Source organism: Crocodylus siamensis, chromosome 5 (genome assembly GCF_052110815.1).
Source record: "Crocodylus siamensis isolate JL-2025a chromosome 5, ASM5211081v1, whole genome shotgun sequence".
Classification (NCBI taxonomy): domain Eukaryota; kingdom Metazoa; phylum Chordata; order Crocodylia; family Crocodylidae; genus Crocodylus; species Crocodylus siamensis.
The window spans coordinates 48,005,312-48,033,044 of NC_143399.1; the positions used below are offsets into that span (position 1 = coordinate 48,005,312).

Sequence of the window (27,733 nt, forward strand, 5' to 3'; positions counted from 1 at the left end):
GGTACAACTCTGTATAGCTTTACTGAAATCAGTGGTGTGCCACCAAGCTACACTTGGCTAACAAACATTCCCCTCTACTTCAAGAAGCACGTACAGGCCAATTCTGCTCTGGAGCTCAAAGCTGCAAACCAGGGCATCAGGTGAGATACAAACACCAGCTCCCTCCTCTCTTGGTTTCCTGTGACATTAGTATTTTATACCTCTATTGTTGTTGCTTGACCATTAAATACCCCCATTTGGATTGCTGACATACAAATCAACAGGGAAGTGCTCTTGCTGAGTGGATTCACTGGCATTAGAGAGCCTCCAAGCTGCACATTCTTTCAAGATGAAAATGAGTTGAATAAACAGAACAGACAATTTTCTTAAATAGAGCCACGGCAGCCTCCACACTTAAGCTGCATAGAATGAGCATTCAGAAGCTCCTCCTTCCCCCTCCCTTCCTCCTGCTTTGTGCTCATTAAGCACGATTTCTTCTTTAACCTTCTCTCCTGCGCACTGTAGCATTTAAGCTCTTGGAGAGAAGTCAGGGAAGCACGAACTACTGGTAAATCTGTTATTTAGCAAAGAAATTCAAATGATACTGCAGACTCAGCTGGGTTGATAGTTCCCTGCATCTCCTCCTCCTGTCCCAAACCACTGAAACCCTTACTAACTCTTGAGTACCTTTCCTGTCATTTGGCTCTCCTCATGGCTGCAATGTACCCCCCCCATTCATACACAGCCTCTTTCATCTGAGCTCCTGTATCCAACACGTTCTTAAAACCTAATCCAAAACCAATGGAATGGACACCTACTGACTTCTCAACAGGCTTTGAGCTCTTAAACCTTTAGCTTGGTCTGCACTACAGTTTGCCAACATAGCTATGGGCCCAAAAAAGATCATACACATCCTAGCCAAAGTAGCCATACTGGTGAAACTCCCAGTCTCCACACAGCTATGTTGACAGAAGAAGGCTCTTCCTGGGTCAGCAGCTGTCATTTGGGGAGGTGGTGTAATTATACTAGCAGAAAAAACCCTTTGGTCTACAAGCTCTGCATCTCTAGGAGAAGGCTCTGCTGACAAGCCCTTTATCTCTTTTGAGAAACCAAACTGTTTCTCTCTCCATTGGGTCAACTAGGAAGAATCCCATTTGACCATTCCAAGAACCGTTTGACCCCAGTACTCTTTCCTGCTATGGCAGGGGGTCGGACTAGATGATCTGCTCAGATTCCTTCCGACCCTAGAAACTATGAAACCTGTTCAAGGCTGTTTAAGGCAAAGCTATTATACAGGAAAAAGAAAAAGGAAAGAAATATATATATTTTTTTCTTTTCTTTTTCTTGTGTAATAGCTGTGTGCGTGTATGTAATTTTTTTAACAGCCCCCCACCCCATGGAAAACATTGCTAGCACTGGCACAAGCTTATGCTCAGAGTAACGCAGAATTATCTACAGCACAGCAGAAAAAGTCTTGTCCCATCTATCTAGCAAGCAACTTGAATGGCTGCAATCATTGTAGCAGCTGAAGGCTGCCTAAGTGTTTAAACAGAAATAATAATTTATTTCCCTTTCTTCTTTCACAGGCTGTAGGAGAAACAGTTTGATTAGGATTTGTGTGTGTGCACAAGAGAGGGAGGGTGACCTAGTTGAAGGAAAGCCAAGGTAAAGACACAAGTGTAGCATTTGGTTTTGGACACAGCAAGGCCTTCAACCTTGCTGGATTGAATTCCACTTCTGTTGAAATTTTGCTCCTTTACAAAGCTCTCCCTGCTGGTTGTCACTGTGCTGTATGGTGGAAGGCCACAGCAGCGCAGCAAGCCCCCTCTCAGGTAACCAGTTTTAAACCATGAATGTATCAGTGCAGAGACTCAGAACTAGATTCTGTGCTCCATACTGAACCAATACAGAGGAGAGTGATGCAGTCAGGCTGAGTTGCATTACTATAAAAATAGATTGCTGCACATTGGACCAGGTCATGGCTTCATTCTTAGGTTTTGAGGGGAGGGGGGTTTGAAGTCCAAATTAATTTGCGAATTAATTTCCTATAACCAATCTGAATCTTATAAACCGCTGAATCTCAAATCCTAAAATCTGTACACATATTCTGTAGTATCAATTTTTATTTTTTAACTCAGAAGGCATCTAAGCAGATGCCCCATAACTCCTGCTCAAATGCACTACAATGAGAACTGCCAGATCCTGTGAATGTGCAGGACAGGCCACATGTGCACCTGATAGTATGCTGCAGTACTTTCCCACAATCAGCTGGAGTATGCACAAAATCTTCTAATATCACTGAATACAGTCAACAGGTTTGAGCCCAGCTTTCGTTAACATGTTCGTTGTCTGGTCCCTCCATGGCAAGAGAAAACAAAGTGCATTTGGAGACAAAGAATTGGGCCAAATTTGTCCCCAAGAATCTCACTGAAGGCAATACACCAACTCTTGGGGTGAACTTGCCATGGTGAGTAGACACATAATGAAAAGAACTCAAACATGCTGCTTATAAAGGGAATAAAAATCATGAAGATCACGCAGCCTAAATGTCACATTTGTGATGGTCTGGAGACAGGGTGTTGGAGTTGTCTCGTTACATTGGGAGAAAAATCACAAGGAGCTCCAGATCCATTTAACTGATCCAGGTGGGGTAGAAATACCAGAGCCTCAGTGAACAGTGGCTTTAGTCAGTAACAAAGGTCAAAGCCAGGCAAGTCAGGGTTGTGTTATGACAGGATCACTGAGCCTTTGAAGAGAGTCTGATGCTGTGTTCCTGACATGGCATGGATGCATTCTATGATCTTTAGAAAGCCAAGGATAATTACATTCCTGCCCCCACCTCCCCTTTTTTTTAAAGTCAAGCATCAGCTCCTTCCACAAGCCCAGATATTTTCATGGCCATCTTGAGGCAGGCAAGCCTGACTGTCAGGGGAGTTGGAACACCTACTGAAGTCAATGGGAGTTGGGCTTTGCTTTAATTATCAGTCATGCACCATATGCTCTAGAACACAGCTGAGAGGAATTTGTGCTTATTATACCTTGACAAGAAGGCCTGCTCCACAAATGTACCACCAGAGAAAGAGCAACAATGTTGAAGAAACTCACTTAGCCTTACCTGCCTTCCAGATAAATACAGGACAGGCTGCATTCGCCAAGGACTTAAATTAAGCTGATAAAATACAGGAAGGAAGGAAGGAAGGAAAGCAAACTCACACTTTCCATTTTAATATCTACAGCTTCTCAGCACTGGAAAATGTTAAGATAATAACTGCTATGCATTTAAAAATACATGTCAACACCTAGATGAGAACTGTGAAGTCCTTTGTTAAGACAGTTCTGCTCCCTTCTGCTCTCTATCCCCTGGCCATAGGTCCTTGGATCTCCACGAGCACAACTCCACCCATCTACAACAGGAAGTCTCTGTATGGCTATATTGCGTTAGGTAACATTGCAATGAAACATGGGAACTGTGAGGGCTAGAAACTTCTTTCTGCTTCAGGGTTTTTAACTCACTATTCTTGAGGATGTTGAAGCTAAGAATGAAGCCTAGGAATACACCAAAAAACCTCTGAGACTTGTTGCAGAAATTGCAAGAGTTGGCCACAAAGCTACCTCCTGTCTGAAGCTCCACTGACCCATTCCTCCTTTACCTTCCCCATCTGCCCCTCCCTCTCACACACTTCCATGACTTCCTCCATGAGTTTTTCCCTGCATGGAGTTCAATGGAAGCTGCAAGGCGGTCAGGTGCCACAATAACAAAAGCCATAGAAGATGATGAACCACAATGCTGACTGTACAGTGGTAACCAGTGTTTGTGCCAATCCCTTCTTTTAGTGGACCAGCTTTTATATCTTCTGGTTGTTATCATTTTATAAACTCATAAACATTTTTATAAGCCTTACCCTAAGGCTTTGACAAGAATTGTCAGAATTTGACCATAGCAATGAAGCAATCCTTAGAGCACAGCATCCCATTTGCAGAACTCTTGCCTGTAGAGTACTGTTGCAGGGCACCTAGGGGTGCCTGTGCCTTTAAGAGCAGAAGCCGCTTAGCAAAAGAGCCTGGCAGGCCACCCAGAGCCCCACAGCTGCGGGTTGCCGGAGTAACAGGCTAACAAAGCAATTGGCTGGCACCTGCAGGTGGTCAGCTAACTGGAAGGAGTCACAGCCCGGGGCACATATAAGCTCAGGGCTGAGGCTGGCCTGAGGTCATTCTCTTTGGCAACTGCAAGAAGGTGCTCCTGCTCAAAAGAGTGGTCCAGTGCATCTGGCTGCCTGCTTTGCTACCTCCAAATGCAGTTGGAGTCTAGGCCCTCACAAGGGGGCCAGAGATAAAAGGGGCTGGTATTCTAAGGGGGAGGGGGAAGTTGGCCCTCTTAAAGGGGCAGAGTGCTGCCTTTATTATTAATGTTATGTTGTAGCCCAGGGGATTAGGTTTGTGTTATTGTTTGAACCGGTAGTTGCAGGGGGTCAGAGAGCCCAGTGCCAGGGTGGCACAAGTTGCAGGGGGCTGGAGATGGGGCGACTGCCCCAGGCCCCACAGTTTGAGGGGTCTTGCAGAGCTGGGCAGAGCAGTGCGGCGACTCTGCGCTGCCACCAGCTTCACCTCCGGCCACTTGGCATCCCCCACCAACTTCCTTGCTTCTGGGGGCAGGACCCTGCACAGGCTGATTTGCCCTGAGCCCCACTCCCTGCTCAGGTCATCTCTGGCCAGAGAGCCCAGTGCCAGGGGAACGCAAGCTGCAGGGGGCCGGAGAGCCCAGTAATACGAGGAGTTTGTGGGCTAATGCCTCAAAGCTAGGCCCAACACAGTGGGTCTAGGCTAGAAGGCCTCGCTATATCAAAGGGGCGGGGTCCGAGTAGGCCAAGGCCCCAGCAGAGCATAACAGAAATATAACACCTGTGAGGCATGGGGCATGGTAAAGGGGTGGCTGGAGCTATGCAGTTGGCCCATAAGGCCTAAGGTATCTCATGCAGCACCGTACTGAAGAGAGGCCTGGCAACGGGCCTACAGATCAGAGAGCTTGAGTAAGGTTCAGTGAACCAAGACAAAGTGAAAGCTTGTGGGCAGCCTTCCGAGTTATTTTTTCATCAAAGACGTGGCAGCTAAGGTAAGAGGGCACCCTAAGGGCAGAGCTTGCACCGTCACAGAGCCACCAGGGGCATCATGGCCACCCCTGGGGATCTCACTCTGTGACAAGTACCAGCAGCTAGACACCTCCTTCTAGCATGTGATGTAGCTCCTGAGAAATGAAATATCTGATAAGGAGGGGTCCTGGTTTTCCCTGATAAAAAAAAACCCTTGCAAAATTTTCCAATTAAAAACCTTAAATCCATGATTGAAATGAAAGGCCACTATATATGTGTATATACACTGGGGACAGTTTTCTTTTCTTTGTGAAGAGCAGGCTATGTATATATGGGGGTGGGGGAAGTAAAGGACACTGGCAGGGCTGGGGAGGATTATGGAAGGAGGTGGTAGTGAAGGGCACTGGCAGGGCTGGGGGGGCTGTGGGAGTGGGGGGAAATGGGGGGCTGTGGCTTGGGAGCGAGGGGCCTGGACCTGCGTTCTGTGAGCCAAGGGTGCAGGGGGAACTGTGATTTTCCATGATAAAAAAACCCAAAATCAAATACCAAAATTTATAGGCATTTAGAACCTATTTTATAATACATTTCTCTGGATTTCTCTGTTAAAATGAAAAATCCGTGTTTTCCTTGGGTAAAGGAGGAAATCTGCATTTTTTCCAGGTTTTGGTTTTTTTTGTGGGAAATGGAAAACCTGGATTCCTGCTGATAAGGAAAAAGGAAACCACTTGGCCACCCCCTACCCAAGTCCTTGTATACCATCCAGCACAACCCAGCCCTAAGACCACACGTTCCATCATGCCTTATCACACATGGAAATAACCATCTGTCAGGCTTGTTAAAAGCCAAGCAAATCAAAACCCTCCTTTTATGAAATTCTTAAGTGCATCATTTAAAGGGACTTTTCCAGAGCCTCTTTTTGAAAACATCCAGGAAGCATTTCTCAGCTGCAGCTTCACTTCCTATAAACACTACAGGCACCCTCTTCCCAGTTGTACTTGCTCTGATCATTTAGTGCGCTTATGTACATATCACATTGTGGACACATATGCTCAGAAAATAAAGACACATGGGAATCTATATTGATCCCTGCTTGGTGTATAGAAACAGATGAAGTCTTTTGCCTTTTTTTGTTTTTTACAGAGACTTTCAACAGCATTAAACTTCATTTATACATCTATAAATATATATGGCTTTGAATGGGAGGCTGTATTGTGGAGTTTATAAGTTCCATCCATCTCTGGTAGGCACAATGTTTTGCAGAGGAGACAGCACCTTTATGGACTCTGTGTATATCTACCCCTTTATTTATTTCCCACCCCCAAACAGGCTTCTGTAATTACACTTCCTGAACTCTGGTGTCAGCCACATCTGTCCCCAGTGTCCACTTCCATGTCTAACCTCCTTTTGCGCATTTACTTCCAGACCTGGGATGGCACTGGTTGTAGCAGTGTTCACAGAATACTTAGGCAGTTCAACTTATAATGCAGGGAGGAACAGGGAGAAATATTGTACCCCCGACCTCTGGTCCATGCCAGTTTGCCAGCCAAGGCTGACCTTGATATTTACAAGCTGACAGGAAGCTCTCCATTGCCACTTAAAAAGGCAAGGTTGACAAAGCTGACTTATTAAAGTGTGTGTTTTACTGAAATCCATTTAGGCGAACACCGAATACACAAGTACTGCTATTCCCCACACTGCAGTGTTTACAATACTTCATGAGGTAGGCTCCGTTCCCTCTCCCTCTCTGGATGCATTTGCCAGAGATAAATTTGTAGCAATCTATACAAACTCAAGGCTCTGACATTGCAAAGCATCAAAAAAATTCAAGCAATTACCTGGGCTTCATCAGAAGGCTGCTGCAGGAGATTACACCCTGCACTAGAACAATTATAAAGAAAGGAAGATGATTCAGAAATCAAAACCAGAGATGGGAGTTAGAGAGGGGAGGGGACAAAGACATAAAATGGAAGTATAGAGACCAGCTTGACCCTGGGGCTAGAAAGCAGCAGCTACCAGCTCACACTCAGTGGCCACTGTCAGTGTAGGGCACCTGCTAGTTATATTAAAAGACCATTTCCTGGTGATTAGCTGGAGCCAACTGATAGCCAGAGGCAGTCTACATTACTAGCACAAGGGAAAGAGTATGCAAGCGAACACAGACAATTCATGCCTCAGGAGATATGCAATACCAGCTAGTTTAGGTTTATTAATGCCCCAGAGAGATGAAATACCAGCCAGCACTGACCATTAGGGTCAAGGAGATTCAAATGACAAGACAGTCTAACCGGTGATTTCAGAGATGCAGAATGCCACACAGGCAATGCTCCCCATGCCAGAGACATACAAAATGCCAGCCAAACCAGGCCACCTATGCCAGTAAGATATAAAATAGCAACAATGGCAAGACAGACTAACCCAAACTACATGAATAGGAAATGGCCAGAGGGAGGCATTTCAGGACACTGTTCGTGAGAGGCAGGACAAAGGCTATGGGTCCAATTCTCTGTCTTACTGATGCTAAGCAAAGTCTTAGTGCATCAATAGACCCATATTAACTGGGGGGGAGCAGGAGGGGGTAATCCTCTTGTAGAAGAATAGGATTGATTTGGCGTCGGTTTAGGCTGCCAGACTTAAAAATTCCCTGGAACCTGGTTGCAAGGTGAAGCTGAACTAGTCCTTCTCGTCCTCAAGGGTAATGAAAAGGCATCATGGTGTCTGGCAGCATGGGTCCCCCATGACACAGCAAGTGATGCCATTAAAGAAGTGCTTTTTCATACTGCACAGAACCCAGAAAACTTGCAGCCTCTCTAGTGGGCTAATTAGGCATTGCACCAGGCACCTCTGGAAACGATCTGTAGGGCCAGTTCCAGAACACCTAGTACAACTTTCTGTGCTGTTGCTGCTTAACGCTATTTTTCACACAGTTGGATTTGTTCAAGTTAAATGTTCCTATAAGTAGAACTGACCAGGAAACAGGTTTCCCATCCCACAGATGACTTCACAGTGTCTATGTTTTCTAGTTTCACATCAGAAAAAAGCCAAGAGCTTTTTACTTGCATGCAGAAACCCACATCTGCATGTCCTAGCCTATAATAACCAATATCCTGGTGATCTGGGGACTTGTCTGGGGACATGGGAAACAGCAATTTAAAGTCCCAAGTTAAATTGGCAGAGGGATTTGAATTCAAACAACCCAATTCCCAGAGGAAGGCCTTAACCACTTGTTTATTGGCTATTCTGGGCTAGGTGAAGCCCTCATTTTGACCAGAAATTTCATGTATCAAAATTGATGGGCTGTCCCCCAGAGACTTTGGCTTTGATGAATAGTCTTTATCTGATGACAAATGTTTTGTCAGAAGATCCCCAACCAGGCCTAATTGTTAAGTTGTATTTTGTTTAGCAATGGGTCGCATTTTATAATAATACAGCCATCCCACGCCCTTTCAACCTGCAGGGAAGTATATCACAGGTTCAGAGACCACTGGCCTTTTACCTGTCCATGGACATATCCAAGGAACATACAAGTGAAGTTTAGAAACACTTTACCCCTTATACCATCTGTCCAAACTTCCCTGCATAATCCAAAAATCAAAGGTTTCTCCCATCTACTAATGTATTTCTTAACCGAGCGGTTCTTTTTTTTCCTTTGCTTTAGACTTTAGTGCTTGTAAACTCTTGGGGAAATTAACTGGAACACACAAAAGTAGACAAGCCCACCCCAGTACCCGAGTGTTCCCGCAACTCTTCTTGACAGGCCAGCCCCATAAGAAAGGGGTTCCCATCATCTCCCCATTACAGAATCCTTGATATTCCTTCCAAAAAAGATTAGGTACAAAGAAGCAATTCCCTCCCCAGTAAGGAAGCTGTGTCCTGCTGGTGGCCACATGTTCATTTGCCTCAAATTGGCTGCTCTATCTAGGTTTCCTCCGACCCTGGTTCCCTGATCCACAGTGTCCTTCTTTAGCTTGCTTCTGGTTATTCATGCTTGACAGGTGACCCTGAACATGAATGAGTTCTAGTCTGGACTTAGATTAACATATGACCAAATATCCAAATCCAAGAGTCATTTGCATCTCTAGAGATGACAACAGGACAAGGCAGACTGCTTGGCAGCGAAACTGGATAGGAGTCTCATTTTCTTATTGCCTCTTGGACAGATTTGAGTAGAACAGATTCTAGACAACTTTTTCTCTTCTTGTATCACCGATATTTCACAGGTGAAGCCCCAGAGCACCTCAAAACACAGCAGCTCAGGTTCTATTCAGTACAAATTTCTTATTTTTACCTATAAATGACAGTGAAATTGCCATGAACAGGGCAACTGCTCAGAGACAGATACAGAATACAAGGCACTGAGGTGTTCTGCTACCACTGAATGAGACACCCAGAGCATGATTAAATGTTCAGAAACATGATAAAGGCCCAACCATGCATGTATAGATCTAGACTGGTATATCTTGGTCATTGACTGACAAGAGGATACCAACTTGTAGGTTCCCCATGTGCTGATTAGCTACAAACCATAGTAAAGAATCTTGATGTCCTGAAGCCAGTCATTTCAGACAGTGGTCTTTGTAGCACTTGCCTTGATATTGTACATCCACTTACCACCCATCCATGCAGCTCAAATGATGCTCATTCTATGATTACACCTCACCCTAGACATACCTGAGCTGGCTTCAAACTCAATAACTCAGGCAGAGGCAAAGAGTACCTGGGAAGCAGGGTAAGTTAACTTGTACTCACCTCCATGCTGCCACAACTAGACTGCTCCTGGCCCAAGTTAGCTCGTATAAAACTTGCTGGGGTATAGCTATACTACAGTGCAGTCACTGCAGTACCCTTAGTCTGACCTTTGCAGGGGCAAGCAAGGTGGCACTCCTTTGGCATGGAGTCCTTTGTCTGTCTTGGAATAAGGCAAACATTTTTCTCCAAAATTAGGATGGAATCAAAGGATTCTTAAATTACACTGAAATCTGAATTATGCAACCAGCTATGAGACCAGCACGAGAGTTAGTTGCTCAGTATAGAGATGGTCTTTAACTAAAGGTCAAATAAAAGTGTACTGGACACCTTGGGATTACTTTTGAATGTTTTGTTAAGTCAGGACAGTCCTATGTACGAGGTAATTCATGGAGAAGAGAACATTAGTCGGAAAAAAAAGCCTCTTAAGTAACAAATACACAAGGTTGCTGTGCAGGATTGCTTGATTCATAGAATAAAATTGTAAGCAGAAAAGCATAACTAGCATGCTCAATTTTGTGAAAAAAATCATTCTGCTGTAAAAATGCTCTGAATTATCATAATTTCTGGTAGGGGCTGATGGTCTGACTGGATTGTTTTATTCTCTGCAGGGACTTTCCCATGAGAGACTGAAGGAAAAGAGAGAATGCCTATCATTACAGTTCATTTAAAAGGCTGACATGACACAACAGAGCAGTTTTGAAATACAGGCAGTCCTTGGACTTACGACCCAATAGGTTCCCGAAAACCGGTGTCTTAAGTTGAAACATTGTAACTCGGAACCAATTTTCTCATAAGAAGCAATGTTATAAATGGGGGATTGGTTCCTGAACCAAGGCCCAATACCCTGTTTTCACCAAAAACACCCCAGAATTTTGTACTTGATCAATTATAGATGAGTAACATAGCTACATTAATGTATTTACATTGTAAATAGCAATCATATTGATTTGGAAGGACTTTGAGGTGACTTTGCTGGACTTTTTGAAAGACTCGTGGTTGGACTCTTTGAAGGGTTCTTGGCTGGGGTCTTCTCAGAAGTCTTGGCTGCAGGTTTTTCTGGAGTCTTGTCTGCTTTCTTAAAGAAAGTGTCCAAGGAAGTTTGGACAGATGTTCTCCAGGGAGATGAGCGATGCAGTGAACTTGTTCACTGGTGTGGCATCGCATTGGATCAAGTGTTGTAAAGTTGAAACTGATGTCATAAAGTTGAAACAGGGTGTCAATTTATAAATGTAAGTGTGAAATGTTGTAACTCGAAACATTGTAAGTCAAGGACTGCCTGTAGTATGATACTAGTGCATTATCATTACATGGATGGATTCTCTACCTTTGTCCTTATAAAAACATTGATGGTCCTTTTAGGTTGCAGGTGTGTATGAGCCATCAAGCTTGGTGGCCCCAGCTAGCTCCACAAGGGAATCAAGACCCACCTGCCCAGATAAAACCATTGTGGAGAGCTTATTGGGGCCATTAAAGAGAGAGAAGTCAATAGTTCATGAAGGCTCTACTTTTTCCTCTAGACTTAGGCCTTATCTACACTGGGATTTTAATCACTGGTTTACATACAATAATGCAAGCCCCAACCTAAGTACTCTGCACCAGAGCAGGTCATGTTATGGCACTGTAAAGATCACGCTGGGGGTTTTTCCATTACTGTTGCTTCTGTGGTTTAATCCTCAACTAAGAGAAGCTGGCAAGCCATGCACTGCACTGATGCAGTCTCAATGAAAATCATGAAGCCATCACTAAAAACCCATAGCAGATAAAGGCCAAGCTCTCCCTGGTTGGGGAGCAGAATCTAATGAAACTGACATTTCATTTCTCATTACGGACATAATTAAAGAGACAGGATTACAAGTGAAGGCCGCATCGTGTTATACCTTGCCTCAGCTACCGTGCACTTGGTTTCTCTCTTCTGCTTGGGCAATTTCATCAATGAATTGACTTCTTCCACCACCTAATTTATGACTGCTTTATGTTTGCTTATAATATATTCTTAAATGCCTACTTTATACCCTACACACTTGCATTTGCTAATTAGCATTCCCTCTTCCTGTATATGTTTATTGCTTTTTGCCATGTACTCAAGAAAGATTAACACACAAATATAAGGGGAGGGCTGAATGGCTCAAGGGATTAGGAATCAGCTATAAGCCTTTCACTTCTAGTTACCAGACCTATCCTGATCCAGGACAGTGTGGATGAATGTTCTTAACATCTGTGGCCTGTGTGGGAAGAGCTGGTGATCTCAGTGCAGCTCCCAGCAGTCAGGGGTTCCTCTCACAGCAGGTGTCACATACCAGGTAGCTCTAATCAAACACCCTTGCTAACCAGTCCCAGCAGAAAGGCTGGCGGTTGCACAAGCTATGAAGTTAGATAACCTTTTCATCCATTTCAGGGATCAGGACTGGTACACATCAGATAGCAACAGCAGAGGACAGAGATGAGTAGATCTGGAGAGGAAGGGAGAAAATTCCTCCACAGGCTGATGCCATATTTATGAATGGTCAAGGACACCAAAACAGCAGCCAGGACTGTTACCAATCCTCAACTTCTATTCATTTTTGCTTCCTCTTCAACTGGTTGAACATTTATCAGTCAAGCTCCTAGCAAAATGGAAGCTTGCACTGCCACCATCTGCACTGTACCTGTCTTGGAGACTGGACTCTGGCCCCCAGGACTCCCATTCCTTTAGCCAACTTTAAACTCACTTTGAGCGATAACCCACAAGTATCCCTTCTCTCTCTGCAAAAATGAGAGGCAAACCCAGGAAATTTGCAATGAGCAAATGGGATACATCAAAAGCAAAAGAGCAAAGTATCTACAGTAGCTAGGGTTCAGGGAGGAATGTCTGGACTTGCCAAAAAGTGCTGAGTTTTTCTATAAAATGCCTTTCAAGGACAAAAAACTAAAGTTATTATTACTGGCCCTGTTCCCCCCCCATCAGAATCCTTAATGAGATGACTCTAGAAATAGAGTGGAGTTTGCAAAATAGCTTTTCCAGAAAGGTAAAAGTTATACCTGGAGCATTATGCTCCAGGAGTGCTGAACCACCAACAGCACCCTCAGGATTTGTCTACAGTAGAAACGCCTTGCCAGTATCACTATGCATGTGTAACAGCCTTGCTAGCTCTCAGTAGAAATGCAGCTTATATCAGCAAAAGACAACTTTTTCCAGTATAGTTTACATTGCTTCCCCAAAGAAAATGAGATTTATCAGCAAAAGGGCTGCTTTGCCAGTATAACTGCATCTACCTAGGAATTGTGCAGTTATCTTGGCTGGGGTGAGATTTTCACATTCGTGGATGACATAATGCTAACAAAACTAGACTAGGCCCAAATTACCAACCAGGAAACCATAGCTGAGTGAGGAATTTCCAATGCAATCATCATCCTGCCTGCACCCTAGGCTACACCCCACCTTCAACACACATACGTGCAGGCTACTAGGATCTGAAATCCAACCCTGCCAGTGGTTTGCTACATGCCACAGTCCCAAGGCAAACAGGTGAAGTAACCTGTCCCCAATCATTGCCATGAGTAAACTGAGCATTGTATTCACTTTGGTTCATAATGTGTTCTGATGTCTTAGAATGAAACACCAGTTTGGGTCCTGGTCCTCCAGAGACATGCCCCTTGTATAAAGAGATAGAAGAAATCGTGTTAACCTTCCTCTTTTATGGGGGTGGCAAAAGGGGCAAAGAAGAGGAAGATGGGGTCCCTGGTTTTTAAACTTGGGCATACTCACTAGGGATGAGAGGGAATGGTAGGATCAAGAAGGTGAGTTTTGTCTCAGCCTTGGCTTATCCAGGGAAGGACTGAGAGTCTGCAAGCAGAAGTAATTTATAACATTGCATCAAGCACAAGTGGCTGAGCTCAATACTGAGGTCAAGGTCAAAGAACTGTCTTGAACTCAATGGTCCTGCTGGTATAGTGGAGACACCAAAGCAGCAGAGTAATGAAGGTATTTACTCTGGAGCCAGAAACAGGATTTGAGCTTTTCTCTTGGTCTGTGCTGATGACCATTCTCAATTATAAATCTGATCATTCACCTTGGGGAGTCAAAGACAGCTGGACAGCTGTGCCCAGCTGAAATTCAGTCTGTATCATTCTGACCTGTGATATATAGGAGGCCAGACTGAACGGTTCTTTAAAACCCATAAAAATGTAGGGTTAAAAAAAAATCCTTGCCTCTCCCAAATGCACTGTAAATCAGAACTCTACTGAGCCAGAGGCAAGATTCTCTCCCTGGCACTGCCAACAAACCCAGCCAACAGATTTCACTGGGTGGCTCATGGTATCCTAGCATATCACCCCTTGACCAATTCTATGCAGCATTGGTCAGGCTGCAGTTGGAGTACTGTGTCCAATTCTGGGCGCCGCACTTCAAGAGGGATATGGCTAGCATTGAAAGGGTCCAGAGGAGAGCCACTCGCATGGTCCAGAGGCAGTGGGACAGGCCCTACAAAGAGAGGCTAAAGGGCCTGAACCTATTCCACAAGAGAAGGCTAAGAGAGGGTCTGGTGGCCATTTACAAACTCACCGGGGAGACCAGCAGGAATTGGGGGAGGCTCTGTTCTCCTGGGCACCACCTGGGGTTACTAGGAATAACAGCCACAAATTGTTAGAGAGAAGGTTCAGGCTGGACATCAGGAGGCATTACTTTACAGTTAGGGCTGCCAGGCTCTGGAATGGGCTCCCAAGGAAAGTGGTGCTTTCTCCTACCTTGGGGGTCTTCAAGAGGAGGCTGGACAGATATTTGGTTGGGGTGTTATGACCCTGGCAGTTGTTCACACCCGTGGCAGGGGGTCGAACCTGATGATCTGGTTAGGTCCCTTCCGACCCTAAGCACTATGAAACTATCATGATGCCTTTCAGAGAACCATGGATTCTGCTGTGTGGTATCATTGCTTTCTGTGACTTTTTTTGAGCCATCCGTGACTCTTCAGATAAAATGACCCCATGATTGGGAACTGCCTTCAGCCAGCAATAGTGAAGAGATTGTTGCTCTTAAAAGCTGCTCTATGGCATGGAGTCTGGGACGCTTAAGCAGGTTATACACTAGGGGCCATGTGATTAAAAGCTGGAATGACATTGACAGTGACATTTATACCCTAGGGCCATCTCACTTGTACTCACTGTAGAGGCTCCATGTAGGAGGTTGGATATGCACTCTCTCTTCAAATGGTGGTCATAGTTTCATTGATTTCTAGAGTCGGAAGGGACCTGGTAGATCATCGGGTCTGACCCCCTGCTCCAGGCAGGGAAGAGCACTGGGGTGAAGTAACCCCAGCCAGATGCCTGTCTAATTTCCTTTTGAACACCTCCAGGGTAGGGGAAAGCACCACCTCCCTTGGAAGCCCATTCCATATTTTGGCAACCCTTACCATAAAGAATTTCTTCCTTATATCCAATCTAAATCTATGCTCCTTCAGTTTGTGACCATTATTTCTGGTAACCCCAAGGGGTGCTCTGGTAAACAGTGTCCCTCTATTCCCTGCTGGCCCCTCCTGATGAGTTTGTAGGCAGCCACAAGATCACCTCTCAGCCTTCTCTTGTGGAGGCTGAAGAGATTCAGATCTCTCTGTTTGTCTTCATAGGGTCTTACCTGCAGGCCCTCAACCATATGAGTAGCCCTTCTCTGAACCCTCTCAAGGTTGTCCATATCCCTCTTGAAGTGTGGTGCCCAAAACTGGATGCAGTACTCCATCTGCGGCCTCACCAATGCTGCATAGAGGGGAATTATCACTTCCCCAGACCTGCTTATGATGCTGATGCAAGAAAGAGTGCGGTTAGCCTTGCTTATTACCTCATCACATTGATGACTCATGTTCATTTTTGCATCAACCAGGACTCCAAGATCCTTTTCTGCTGTTGTGGTACACAGAATGGTACCCCCCCAGTCTATAGGTGTGTTGGAGATTCTTTCTCCCCAGGTGCAGCACCTTGCATTTATCCTTGTTGAATTGCATCCTATTCTGATCTGCCCACTTCCCCAGTCTGTCCAAATCTGCCTGAATTAGCTCCCTGCCCTCCAGTGTGTTTACTGTGCCCCATAGTTTATTGTCATCTGCGAATTTGGAAAAGGTGCTTTCAACACCTTCATCCAAACCGCTGATGAAGAAATTAAACAGTACTGGTCCAAGGACAGAGCCTTGGGGGACACCACTGCCCACATCCCTCCAGGGAGAAACTGCCCCATCCACCACCACTCTCTCATATTCCACCTGAAGAGACAAGACTGTGCTGCTAACCAAAGATCTGCCTGCTAGCACACTGCACCTCAGAGTTGCCCTATGTCCAGTCTAATTAGGGACTACAGGGAACACAAACACAAAGCTGGAGGGGGGCCTCCTTGTCCAGCCCCCTCAAAATTGCCACTCTAAGCCTACACCCATGACTACAAGGCAAAACCCCCCCCGAACATTAGCAACACCCTATAACATGTCATAGGATGGAGATGGGAGTACTTCCAGTATCCTGCCACTATAATAATAGGGAAGTAGCTGTTAATATATGCTCAGACAATCCTATGAGGAAGACCATGACACACACTACAGAGGAAGGCAAAAACTCCCAGAGTCCCTGACAATCTGACCAAAGGGGAAAAAATTCCACGCTAAAGTTGATGAGAGCCCCGAGAAAAGGAGCAAGACCCTTTAACCAGAAACCTCAATGTTTTATAAGTATTGGCAGAGCACCACTGTCTAAACCAGTGATCTCCAAACTTTTTTGATTGCACACCCCATCAGTAAAAAAATTTTTGAGCATGCATCCCCAATACATGTATATTTATATAAATATGAATGTAAATAGAAGTTCTAATATTTTCTTCCTGCACCCCAATGGATCGTCTTGCGCACCCCACTTTGGAGATCACTGGTCTAAACATCCAGCATACTTCACTAAACATCCAGTACTTCAGGAGGAAGTTAAGAAACACATGCCAGCAGTATTCGTGGAGGCAGAGAATTCCTTCCTGTTCCCTACAGACAAACTAGCAAAGGCCACAAAGCATGGGATTGCCCCAAACCTACCATACTGCAACAGAGTGTTGAATCGAGAACTCCCAGTCCTACCACAGTACCCCAACCACAAACTTACAGAGTTTGATCTTAAAACAAATTCAGGTTCTCTGTCCCCACTACTTCATTTGAGGTCAGCCCTAAAGAAATGCCAAATTCATACTTCCTAATTAACTCCAGCCCAGGATCCCCATGAGCTTACAAGCCTTAACGAAGACTCCTACAAGGCACGTCCCAAACCTCATTCTGCATGCTAGTGGTGAACTAGATCACAGAGAGATTAAGGCCTTGAAACTCCAGCTGCAGTCTCTGGAAGCCACAGGTGCTTAGCTGGTTCTTACAGCAAGCTGCTTCTTGGAGCAATTAGCCCGTAGCCACACAAGAAATTGTGCTCAGACCCAGAATCCAGGAGTCCTTCCTCCCGCATGCAGCCACTAGTGCAGTGTTTCTCAGCCTTTCTAGACTCAAAGTCTCTCTTCTCAGACTCAAGGCACCCCTTGTAAGATGTCAGCTCTTTCACTCATTTCTTGACTACAGAAAAATACTAGACCAATTATTCTTTTGCAAAGAACTCAAAAAGACCACAACAGGTCAGAATGTTTTTGAAACTGTGGATTCCTGTTCAAACCCTCTGGGATCATCTTGTGAATCATATGTAGGTATTTGCATACCTAACAATGCTAATATTGTGTCACCCTTAAAAGGATCTAACAGCACCCAGGTTGAAAACCACTGCACTAATCCATTCCTCTTAGTACTGGGGTCCTGAGTGCCCATCAGCATCAGTAGATACCAGTATGCATCACATAGGAGCTTCTCTACTTTTGCCTGTATCTCAGAGCTTTAAAGATTCCATCTCCCTTCTGCTCAAGCCCACTTCAACCATTCGGGCTTGTAGTCATCATATGCCTACCCTACTCATTACTATTGAGAGCACTGCCGAGAAGCTGGCCCCCCACACACTTTTTCACTTGGTATATATCAAACCTGGAAACAAGTCTTCTACTCTGCCTAACTTCTGAGCCCAGGTGTGAACAAATACATGAGGCTTATTTTGCCAGTGGCAGACTAGGGATCAGATCATGTAGACATGACCTCAGTGACTCCCGAGGCCCCCCATTTATTTATGGCATGGAAACCTATCTGCTTAGAGCATAACATTACAAATGCTGTACCAAGTCCATCTAGCTTAGTATCAGTGGTAGAAAGCAGATATTAAGGGGAGGAGCATTCATGCATGGCCTATCCAAACTGACCAGTTCCTTGCCCTCTTCCCCTACAGCTTCCAGCATTCAGAGCTTCCAGCTGGACTGAGGCCCCCTAGACTCATTTCCTGTAGATCAACCAAGGAGCCAGCCATGGGCTGCTGACTTTAACCAGATTCTACCTGAACATCTGAGGATGCCAACTCTTCACACCATTTTGTTTCCAGCTCCTTATTTTTAAGTCTTCTTTTTTATATTCCTGCAACTGCAATTCTTGGGGGATAGGGGGACTGGGCCCTGGGAGTTTGGGGGAAAGGGGCAGACATTCTTCCTCCTCAAACTGCTCCAGATTAATGAGTCAGCACTAGCTCTTCCTACAGCATGGGTTTTGGCTTGTGGACACAAACAAACAAAAGCAGTTCTCAGGCCCATTTTGCCTGGTTCTTCTTGTGATAATTTAAGTTTAGAGATTCACCCCAATTTAGAAGAGGTAGGACTTGAAAGATGGTCCCTCAGCTGGGGAGTAGGCAGTTAGAGAAACAAATTCTTTGTCTGCAGAGGCTTGACTACTGCTCCATAGTAAAACTCTTGTTTAATTCTTGTCATTCATGCCTGACTGTCTTCACTGAACCCAATGATCACTATATGTGTAGTGTAGCCATCTGACCTGAATGCCTGTTTCCCTTGCAAAGTGCAAAGATCAGGTTGTGCAAAACCTCCCAGTGCCAGTAGTTAAGGACTGTGCTGACTGGCCATAAAGAAATCCACAATTCAAACCTTCTACAACAACTTTTTTTCAGACTGAATGTTTGTACAGTCTTTTGCTTAAATCCTATCAAGTCCCTGTGATGCTGCCCATGTGGTCCAAAACACCTCTCTCACCCTGAAGCCAAGGCCCAGAGCACTGAATTCAGAAGCATGAACACCAGCAGTTCTGCCTCTTGTCAGCCTGTATTAGATACTTCCTGTTGTACCAACAGTATTTTGTTTGCCATCAAATCCCCCAACACCCTGATAAACAAGCAAGCTGATGCTTTGCCACGGCCATGGAGCTGGTTACAGGGCCCATCCATCGCTAAAGTTTGTACTTCCCTGTTTGTTTGTCCTTGCTCAGTCTTTCCAGCCATTAATTAAACTGCAGCTTCCCTGTCCAACGATATAACTCACATGTGTATTCACCCGGTGCTGTGGCAGCCCCAAAGGCAGAGCCATCGAAAAGCCTTCCAAAAATCCAAGGGAAGAAGAGACATTTCTTTTGCAACACAGACCCCCCAATGAACCAGCAAGCTAGCTCTCCCCAAGCTCTGACCCTGAGGAGTACACCACACTGTCCCACAGTAGGCAAGCAGAGCAGGTATCAATGTTATTTGTTCCCCAGCAGGTCATCTTCCCTGGGAGTGGGAGACAATGGTTAAAAACACAGGGGAATCTCAGGTCTCAGGGTTGTGAAGACAAAGTGCCACACATCCCTAGTTCTCCCCGTATCTGTAGTTGACTGAGCCTGTGGGATTTCCTTTCCCCGTCTCATGCCCAAAAGGATGCACTTGTCACTGGGGAAGAGCAGAATAGGCAGAAAACATTCTCCCTGGCATCCCTAGCACCTGCTGTCAAATTATCTATTTCTCTACCGTTTTATCTGGGGCCCAGCTTTCCTGCCCCCAGGGCAGATGCTCCCTACTAGGAGCTGTTACAGGTAACTGCTAACAGAGCACATTTAATTAATTTGTGCCTTGGAAACAACCAAACCTTCCCCTTTCCAGATGCTCCCCCTCCCCCATCCATGGGAAGCCAACCTGATATCTGCAGAATCAGAGCTTCTCTTACTTAGTTATAACCAAAACGTAACAGAAGAGCCAACCCCCAGTCAGCTTGACACATCTTCAGCTTCACTTCCAGGGAATGGCAACATTTACAATGTGACGGAAAGGGCACATGAAAAAATTCAGTGCTGGGCACTTCTTTCTGGGTGTTCACAGTTTCATCCATTTCTTCCCTCTCTCTGCCCCATTTGTGACTTTTCAGCCCACTCTCTGCACCCGTGTTCTGGCTCTGTATCAAAATCAGACCGTATTCTACATTTATTGATAAGTTCAGTTTTACAAAATATTAGGTCAGATCCCCAGCTGGTGTGAACAGTTTTAACCCATTGGAACTCAGTGCATTTACCCCTACTAGGGACCTGATCCAATATATGATGAAATCACATTTCCGACCCCTGAAATGCAGTAACTTCTGGGATGGAAGGCAGCAGCAAATTAGAGAGCCTGACCCAGCAGCAAAAAGTATCACAACCAGTTCAGACTGTAGAAGAAATTTAAGGAGGTTTTAAAAATACAGATATTTAAGCTGGAATTTAGTTGTAACACTGGAGTTAACATCCCTCCTCTTGGCAAAAGCACCATGGGATTGTTAGGGACCATAAATAGTGGGGACCTCCATCTAATAGCAGGTGACAGACAGCACCTGCATGAGCGCAGTGCCCCCTAACATTGTGCAGGGGTGTTGACCCCCTCTTCCACTACAGAGTGACCCACAGAACTGGAGAAGGACGTGGGTTTGAAGGTGGGAAGGCTAAGGGGGCACAGCAAAGGCAGGTGAGAGAAAAGGAGAAAACTGAGACAGGAGCGTGCCAGTTTTCGTCAGCAGGGGGGGAAGGAAGGGCTGGCTCAGAGGCTGCAGGAGGGGGCTTCTTGACAGCTGGAGACATCCAGGTTTGAGAAAAAGTGTAGAGAGAAAGGCTTGTCCAAGACGGTGCTCATCTCAGGCCCATTGCTGTCTGCTTAACATGCAGAAATAAGCAACGCCCCCCCCCGCCCCCCTGCACTCTCTCTAAATTGCAGGTGCTGGGAGCAAGACTACGGCAGAATCACTTTAACCTCATTGCAGCCAGAGAAAAGGCTAAAAGTGTACTGAGTGTCTGAACTCCCTGCTGCTGCAGCACAAGACAGAGCCATTCCTCATTAAACAATGCCACTGACAGACACCTGGGGAGAGCCACCAGGGTGGGAGGGGGAGGTGAACTTACAGCTACTACGGCCTCCGAGGTGGCACTGATTTACATCAGCCAAGGACCTGACCTTGTGATGCTGGTACTGCCCTCATTGGCGTTCACCTGTTACACCCACACTGACCCATGATGGCAATTTAGGGACAGAGAGGAGCTAGAATTCCTTCCACTTAATGCATCCTCCTGTCTTCTCTCCCCCCCACAACAACTCAACTTCTGGCTTCCCCTTCAGCAAGTCTCTATTTCTGATGCACCAGGAAGGAGCTAGGGGGTTGTCCAGGGCACGGTCGCTCAGTGCCACCTACGCGGCACAGCCCTCACCTGCCTTTCCGAGCACACCTATGGGGAGGGGGCAGGCTTTCCTGCCCCTCTCTTCTTCCTAACACCGGCTGCTCAGGCACAGGGAGGCGCACGCACTGCCAAGGGGATGCACATGCACACAGGCCGGCAGAGCCGGAGGCACAGCTCTCCTTGGTGCTGAAATCTGGGAAAATAGGAAATTCAAGAAACAAGTGCACGGGACTTACCCAAGCTGGGAAGCAGCAGCAGCAGCAGGGAAGAGGGTGCAGGTTGGTGGGAGAATTCCTGAGACTCAAGGCGACTAGGTCTCCTGCTTCCCAAGCACACCTCTGCCCTCCCTTTTCTCCTCCTCATAGAGAGTAGCAGGCAAGATGACAGGTTGGGAGTGGGGATGGGGGGCGAGGAAGAAGGTAAAGAAAGTCAGTTGGCCCACTCCACTGGTGGCAAATCCCCTCAGGATTCAAGGTCCCTTCCCACCCGGTCCTTCTCAGGCTGCTTGTATCTAGTGAACAGCCTCAGCTCAGCTGGCCTCTGCTGCTGCGACAGCCGCGTTGAGGAGTGGAGAAAGCCTGCGATTGCTTTGCTTGCTCGCTCTCACACACTCGCTTTCTCTCTCTTGCTTAAATTTCAGCAGCATGGCTTTTTCCCCCCCCTCTATTTGTCTCTCTCTCTCCCCGATTTCCCTGCAAGCAGCCACCTAGTGGGCAGAAAGGAAACCAACCTAGATCCTACAAAGCAAAACAAATCCTCAGTGATGCCGCACCACTACGGAGCAGAGCCTGTCCCGACTTCCCTGCTGCAAGGAGCAAGGCACTAGCTTCCAAAAGGGACCTGGGGGGAGGCCTGAGCCAGTTTGCAGGGAGTTTCTGCAGCAGAGGAGGTGATGATCATGTTCTCAGAAACAGGCTGTCCTCCACACAGACTCCTTCACTTGGTGCTCCTCAGTAGGTGGCTGTTAAAAGGATCCTGGTTTGCAAAATAAACAGGCCCAACATAAATTGAAATCCCTTTGCCTAAGACTGAAATGCAGCCATTTCTGGAGAGGTGGTGGCAGCAATTTAGGGAGCTTTACTTGGCTGCTAAGCACTTTCTTCTGGATACCCCACTTTGAGGACACAAGGGGGTCTCCCCTCCCAGCTAATATGCCTCCCAAAACTGGAAAAGAACTGGCCTGTTATGAAGTGGATAGTGAGATGGTTGTCATTTGCTGGTGCATGGAGCAGGATATGTCTCTAGGCAGGTTCACCAGATTGGCCAAGGCATAGGACAAGAGGATTTTTAGTCAGTCCCTCTGCAGTTGACCTGCGAGGTTCTGAGTTCAGGATGTTCTGCTCTTCCCTGTGGCAGTTTGATGGTGTCACCGACACGGTTTGGACCAAATCTGTGTCCTCTTGCCAACAGTCACCATTAGAACTGGGAGAGATGGGTTTGGTAAACATGCCATTCAACAAAACAATTGCAGATTCGAGATCAGCTAAAACTGCTTGTGAATTCATGTCAAATTCATCAGCATTTCAGCCAAAAACCCCCCACCTGTTAACATGCAAAATGTTTTGTTTTGAACTTTTCATGCTGTTTTGATTTTTGTATCAAAATGGCATTTCACTTCAAAAGTTACCTTGCATTTTAACCAACAGTAACAACCCAGCCTTAAAATCAAGAATACAGTGAAGCAGGACATGGTATTCCCTAAGCAATGTAAATTGCTTTACCTGCAATCCAACCAAGTCTGGTATTTTTGACATGCCGCTTCTTGTCAGGACAAAAGAGTTAATGTTACTTGCCTCTTCAGGACATGAATAAGGTTGTTCAGGCTATTAGGATATATTGCTTCTAGGTCTAATAACACTCAGATGTGCAGTGGAATGAAAAGAGAGAGCAACTTAGCCCTATAGCCACTATGGGTACAAAGGGACTGTACATGAAACCAATGTGGCAGAAAGCAAAAAAAAAAAAAAAAAAGAAAAGAAAGTGACAGAAAACCTTGTCCCTAAAAATACTTGAGGGAAACGTTGTTAAGAGGATGAGTAATCCGCTTTCCATGATGTGAGCGCAGGAAGGTTTTAAGAACAACTCCTTTAGAGATGGGGGGAAAAGAGTAGGTGCAAACTGTAACCAGGAGTCAGATATGTCTGAGGAAATCTCCCAAGAGTGAGCAAGTAGTTTGGGAACACTTGCGCAAGAACCATTAAGTAGTATGAAAGACACTCTCTGCACAGTGGGGAGATCGTTCCTCTCAAGGAGCACAGACTATATTTTTCCATTCCTTTCTGTTCACTGGCCGGTGAGCAGTGTTTGGAAAGGTTCACTCAGCCTGAAAGAATCTGTACCAGTCCTGCCAAAGTGCATCAAGTGGAGCTGACTGAAATTCTTCATTTGAGATGTGAGAGGATAAATGGATTTTTTTTTTTTTTTTTTTTAATCAAAATGGAAATTTCTGCAGGAAGTGTCTGAGACCATTCTAAGTTGTTTCACTGGAAAGCCAATTTCATTTTTCCAAAAAAAATCTGAAAAGTTTCAGCAAACCACAATGTGTGTAGTGGGGAAGAAAACCTCTCTCAACTCAATCTGGTACCTAACTCTAATAGGATGAAAGACAGGAAGCGGTTAAAAAAAAAGACATCATTCTGATTTTCATCTTATTTTCTTTCTGATCCTCCATTTCGAGTTCCACATAAATTCAGCAGCTGATCACTTGAATAAGTGCAGCATTGCTCTAAGGGATTGTTTCAGCAACCATCAAAATCAATGGAGACACTGCCATTAACTTGGATGCGAGCCAACCTTGGGCCACAGAAAAGCTGAGACCATTTCAAGGTAGTATAAGTAATTTGTTTGATAAAAAGAAATTCCTAGAGTATTTCTTCCTTTTGCTCTGAATCTGAAGCCCACTGATAAGACTTTGGATTAGGTCCTAAAACATTTCATTTGATTTACGTTTTAATTTTCCCCCTACTCTGTGCACACATTTAAGATCAAGGCTAATAAGCAGCAGAACCAATCCAGACATGCACACACATGCCTTGTACCAAGTCCTGGATTCCAGTCCCAGTACTACCAAGGATCTGCTGCCTGCCCTTGGGCAGGTCACTCATCACTGCCCCTTCTCTCACTTCGTCTGTCTGTCTTGCTTAGAGTATAAGCTCTTTAGGGAAGGGACTTCTTACTTTGTATGCATGGTGATCTCTCATGGTCAAGGATGATCACTCCCATGGGTCAAGTAAAGAGTTGTAGATGAGTCCATTGATAGCTAGAAAGGCCAATCCTAGAGCCACCGACTCTCTGGCAGATGCCATAGGTCATGATTAAAGGGAGGGTCAGATCATGGGGTTCTCAGTCTAGTTTCCTTTTCTTCCATTTCTGTTGTTTGTCTGCCTCTAGGGCAAAATGGTTTTCTCAAAGTAAAATATACTTTCTCCCACAAGGCAATATGTACAGCACACAGCACTATGGGACTTGGATTGCAGTAATACCCAACTGAAATTGAGGTTACATCTAAAACCTAAGTGACACAACATTGTTCATCAAAGGAGCACCAAGGCTGTACCAGAGCCAGTGAGACATGTTGTATAAGCAGGATCTTTTCCTATGGCCCACTTGGCAGCGATGCCCAGCTGCAAGCTGCTTACTGTGCACCTTCACACCTCACTGCAACATAAAATTCCCTGCAATGCTCCCCATGTACATGACCCTGAGGGTGTTATACACACAGCCCTGTAAACAAACATCTACATAACAGCAGAACAACGCTGCTGCAATTAGGAAAATCATGTTGACGGCAGAGTCATCATTTGGATGAGGAAGTTCATTCCTGGACAAGCATTCCAGCAGCTGAGCTAAAAGGGAGATGAGCAGGACACCCCTCAAAACCCACCCTCACAGTGATCAAAACCCCTGTACAGTTTGCTATGTGCTTTCTGTTCATACTACTCAGCTGCTGTTATATCTTCCTGGCTAGGGACAAGAGCTGGTACATGCTAGTTGTGTCCTGCTGCCTACAGCCTAAAAAATATCTATTTTAATTCCCACAGAGTGCAGTCACGTGGTTTGAACAAAAGGTCAGGGGTCCTTGATTCTATTTCAGATCCTCCTGATACCCAAGGCCTTGGGCAAGTCACTTAACCCGACTGTGACTCACTGTCAGCAAAGTGCTGTTAAATCCAGCTTCTTGCAAGGGATTGGTGCAGGAAGGAAACGTGATCTCATAGTCAGAGCACTGACCTTAAAGACCTGAGTTCCAATCCCAGTTCCTTTCCAGTGATTTTCTGGGCATGTTGTGTAATCTCTATGTTCCCCATCTGTGAAATGGGGATAAAATAATCTGGTCTATTTACACTTTAAGCAGAGACAGTCTTTGTATTTACAGGGAGGTCCCCATATCTTAGGCAGAGACCTTTGTGTTTTCATGAAAGAGTACTGGTATCAAAGAGCTTTATCATACTTTCATTCCTGGTACCCTTAAACAAAACAAGAGCTCCCTCCATACTCCTGACCCAGACTTTGAAATGCTTAAACAAACAGCTCCTGCTAATGCCAGCCTACATTTTACACAGTGCAATTATAATGAGGCTAGAGCCTTAAGCCTCTTCCTTTGGCCCACAAACAGAGTGGAATGCATTGACTAAGGCTGCTAATTCTGTACCTTAATAATGAGGCTTAGTAGACCGTTTACAGGCTCCCAAATAACCTGTGATTCAGCATCTGTCACTGCTTTGGCAGGCATTTCCATACTCACTAAAGTTGCTTGGTTGGCGGCCACTTTGTCACGACTCTGGGTGGCCACATGCTATTCCTAAATGCTGCCAGCTGGCTGCAGTGAGTGGACAGCAGAGACCCCTCCAGAGAACTGTAAGGAAGGGGGTCTGCACTCCATGTTCCTCCAACCAGCCTGTCTAGGAAAATAAGGGGTTAAAATTTGAGCCAACAAAAAGAATAGATCTATTGGCTGAGCAGAGGGATGCTCTCCCATAACTTAGGTTCCAGCAGATCAGGTAGCAGTACTAGGCACTGTTTATAAAGCCATCTTACCACATGCTCCTCCCAACAGAGAGTGAGACAGCATGCTCTGAAGATTCAAGCCAAACAGCTGAGGTTCATAAGCATTCAGCCCAAAGGATGCCTGCCATTCTGTCAACATCAGTAGCTGCATAAATGCATGTACTATGGTCATCAGCCAAGCACATACATTCAGACTTGGCACCTCCTCTTCCTCATATGCAGGCTCCCATCTAGCGAGTTACAGAAATGGATCCATGCATTCAGCTGGTGCAGGGGACTTTCTGAACAGACCTGTTCTATTTTAGGAATGAGCAACACAGCACACAGGGCAAACATACAAGCCAACAAACACAGAGCTTGTGTCTGTGGAGGATTTTAACCCAGTGACCACTGTTTCACCACTGCAACATTACAGATAGCAGCTCCAGAGGAATACTGGAAAAACCTGCACGTATCAAGCAGGGTTGCCTCTTGCCAATAGTGATCATTATTTGTGCACTAGACAATAAGCCAGAACTCCCAGGCTGCATTAACAGAAAATTAAACATATGTCTCCATTCACCAAGGTAAGGAATTGTGTGTAGATCCATTCTGATTCCATCTTTTTCCATTACAGTCAAGGGCATATGCCATTTATACCAGAGGAGCACAGAAATCCACATCAGGTTCTGCTTGTCACCTGCTTGGCAACTGCAAGCCTGTCTGAGTAAGCTGAATCATCCAGTACAATTGCTCCTTCCAGATTGGGTTTTCCTTAGAATGGGAACATTTTGGGCGCTGTACTTTTAATGACTTGCTTTGTTCTCTGTGGCTAATCTATAACTCAGTCTGCACCTGGCAGTGTGAATGGAGGCAGGGAATTAGAAAACTCACAGTCCAATGTTTCACAGCATCACCTCCCTCAGTTTGTGGACCCATGTCTGAGCTATGTGTACTCTAGTTTCAGTGTCTTGGCCTACCTAAGATGAGGTAGGGTTAGGAAGCTGGTCTATCTGGGAAAGCAGCTTTATCCACCTAACTGTGACCTTAGCCATTAACAGCACACAGGCATCACCAATCACAGAATGCTAGCTGCACTCCTACTGCAGGCTCCCTACCCCAGCATCCATTATACCATATGGCATATATAGTACTAACAGCTCCCCCTGCTGACACAAGAAAGTCACACACAGGGATGCTCTAAATAGACTTGAAAACCATACAGGAAATTATCACCTTGTCTGTTATCCTTGAAGCACATGCTGACAGTGTGGGCTGAGCACCAGACTAGAAATCATGGACTCATGAGCGCTGATCCCAGCTCTTACAGCAAGTCTGTCAGCCACATCCCCTGGATGGTCATGTGCTTTGGTTTCACTGCTGCAATATGGGGGCTGGTGTTAATTAGTC

The 27,733-nt window shown here is 45.5% G+C and overlaps 1 protein-coding gene across 1 annotated transcript in view; it reads right to left on the reverse strand.

The window, feature by feature from the left end:
• Nucleotides 1–21,810, reverse strand: part of TNR (tenascin R) — a 350,459-nt gene extending 328,649 nt beyond the window's left edge. The window contains exon 1 of the mRNA XM_090048819.1: nucleotides 21,574–21,810. The gene's annotated coding sequence lies outside the window, so the exon portion shown is untranslated. The remainder of the gene's footprint in view (nucleotides 1–21,573) is intronic.
• Nucleotides 21,811–27,733: the final 5,923 nt, after the last annotated feature.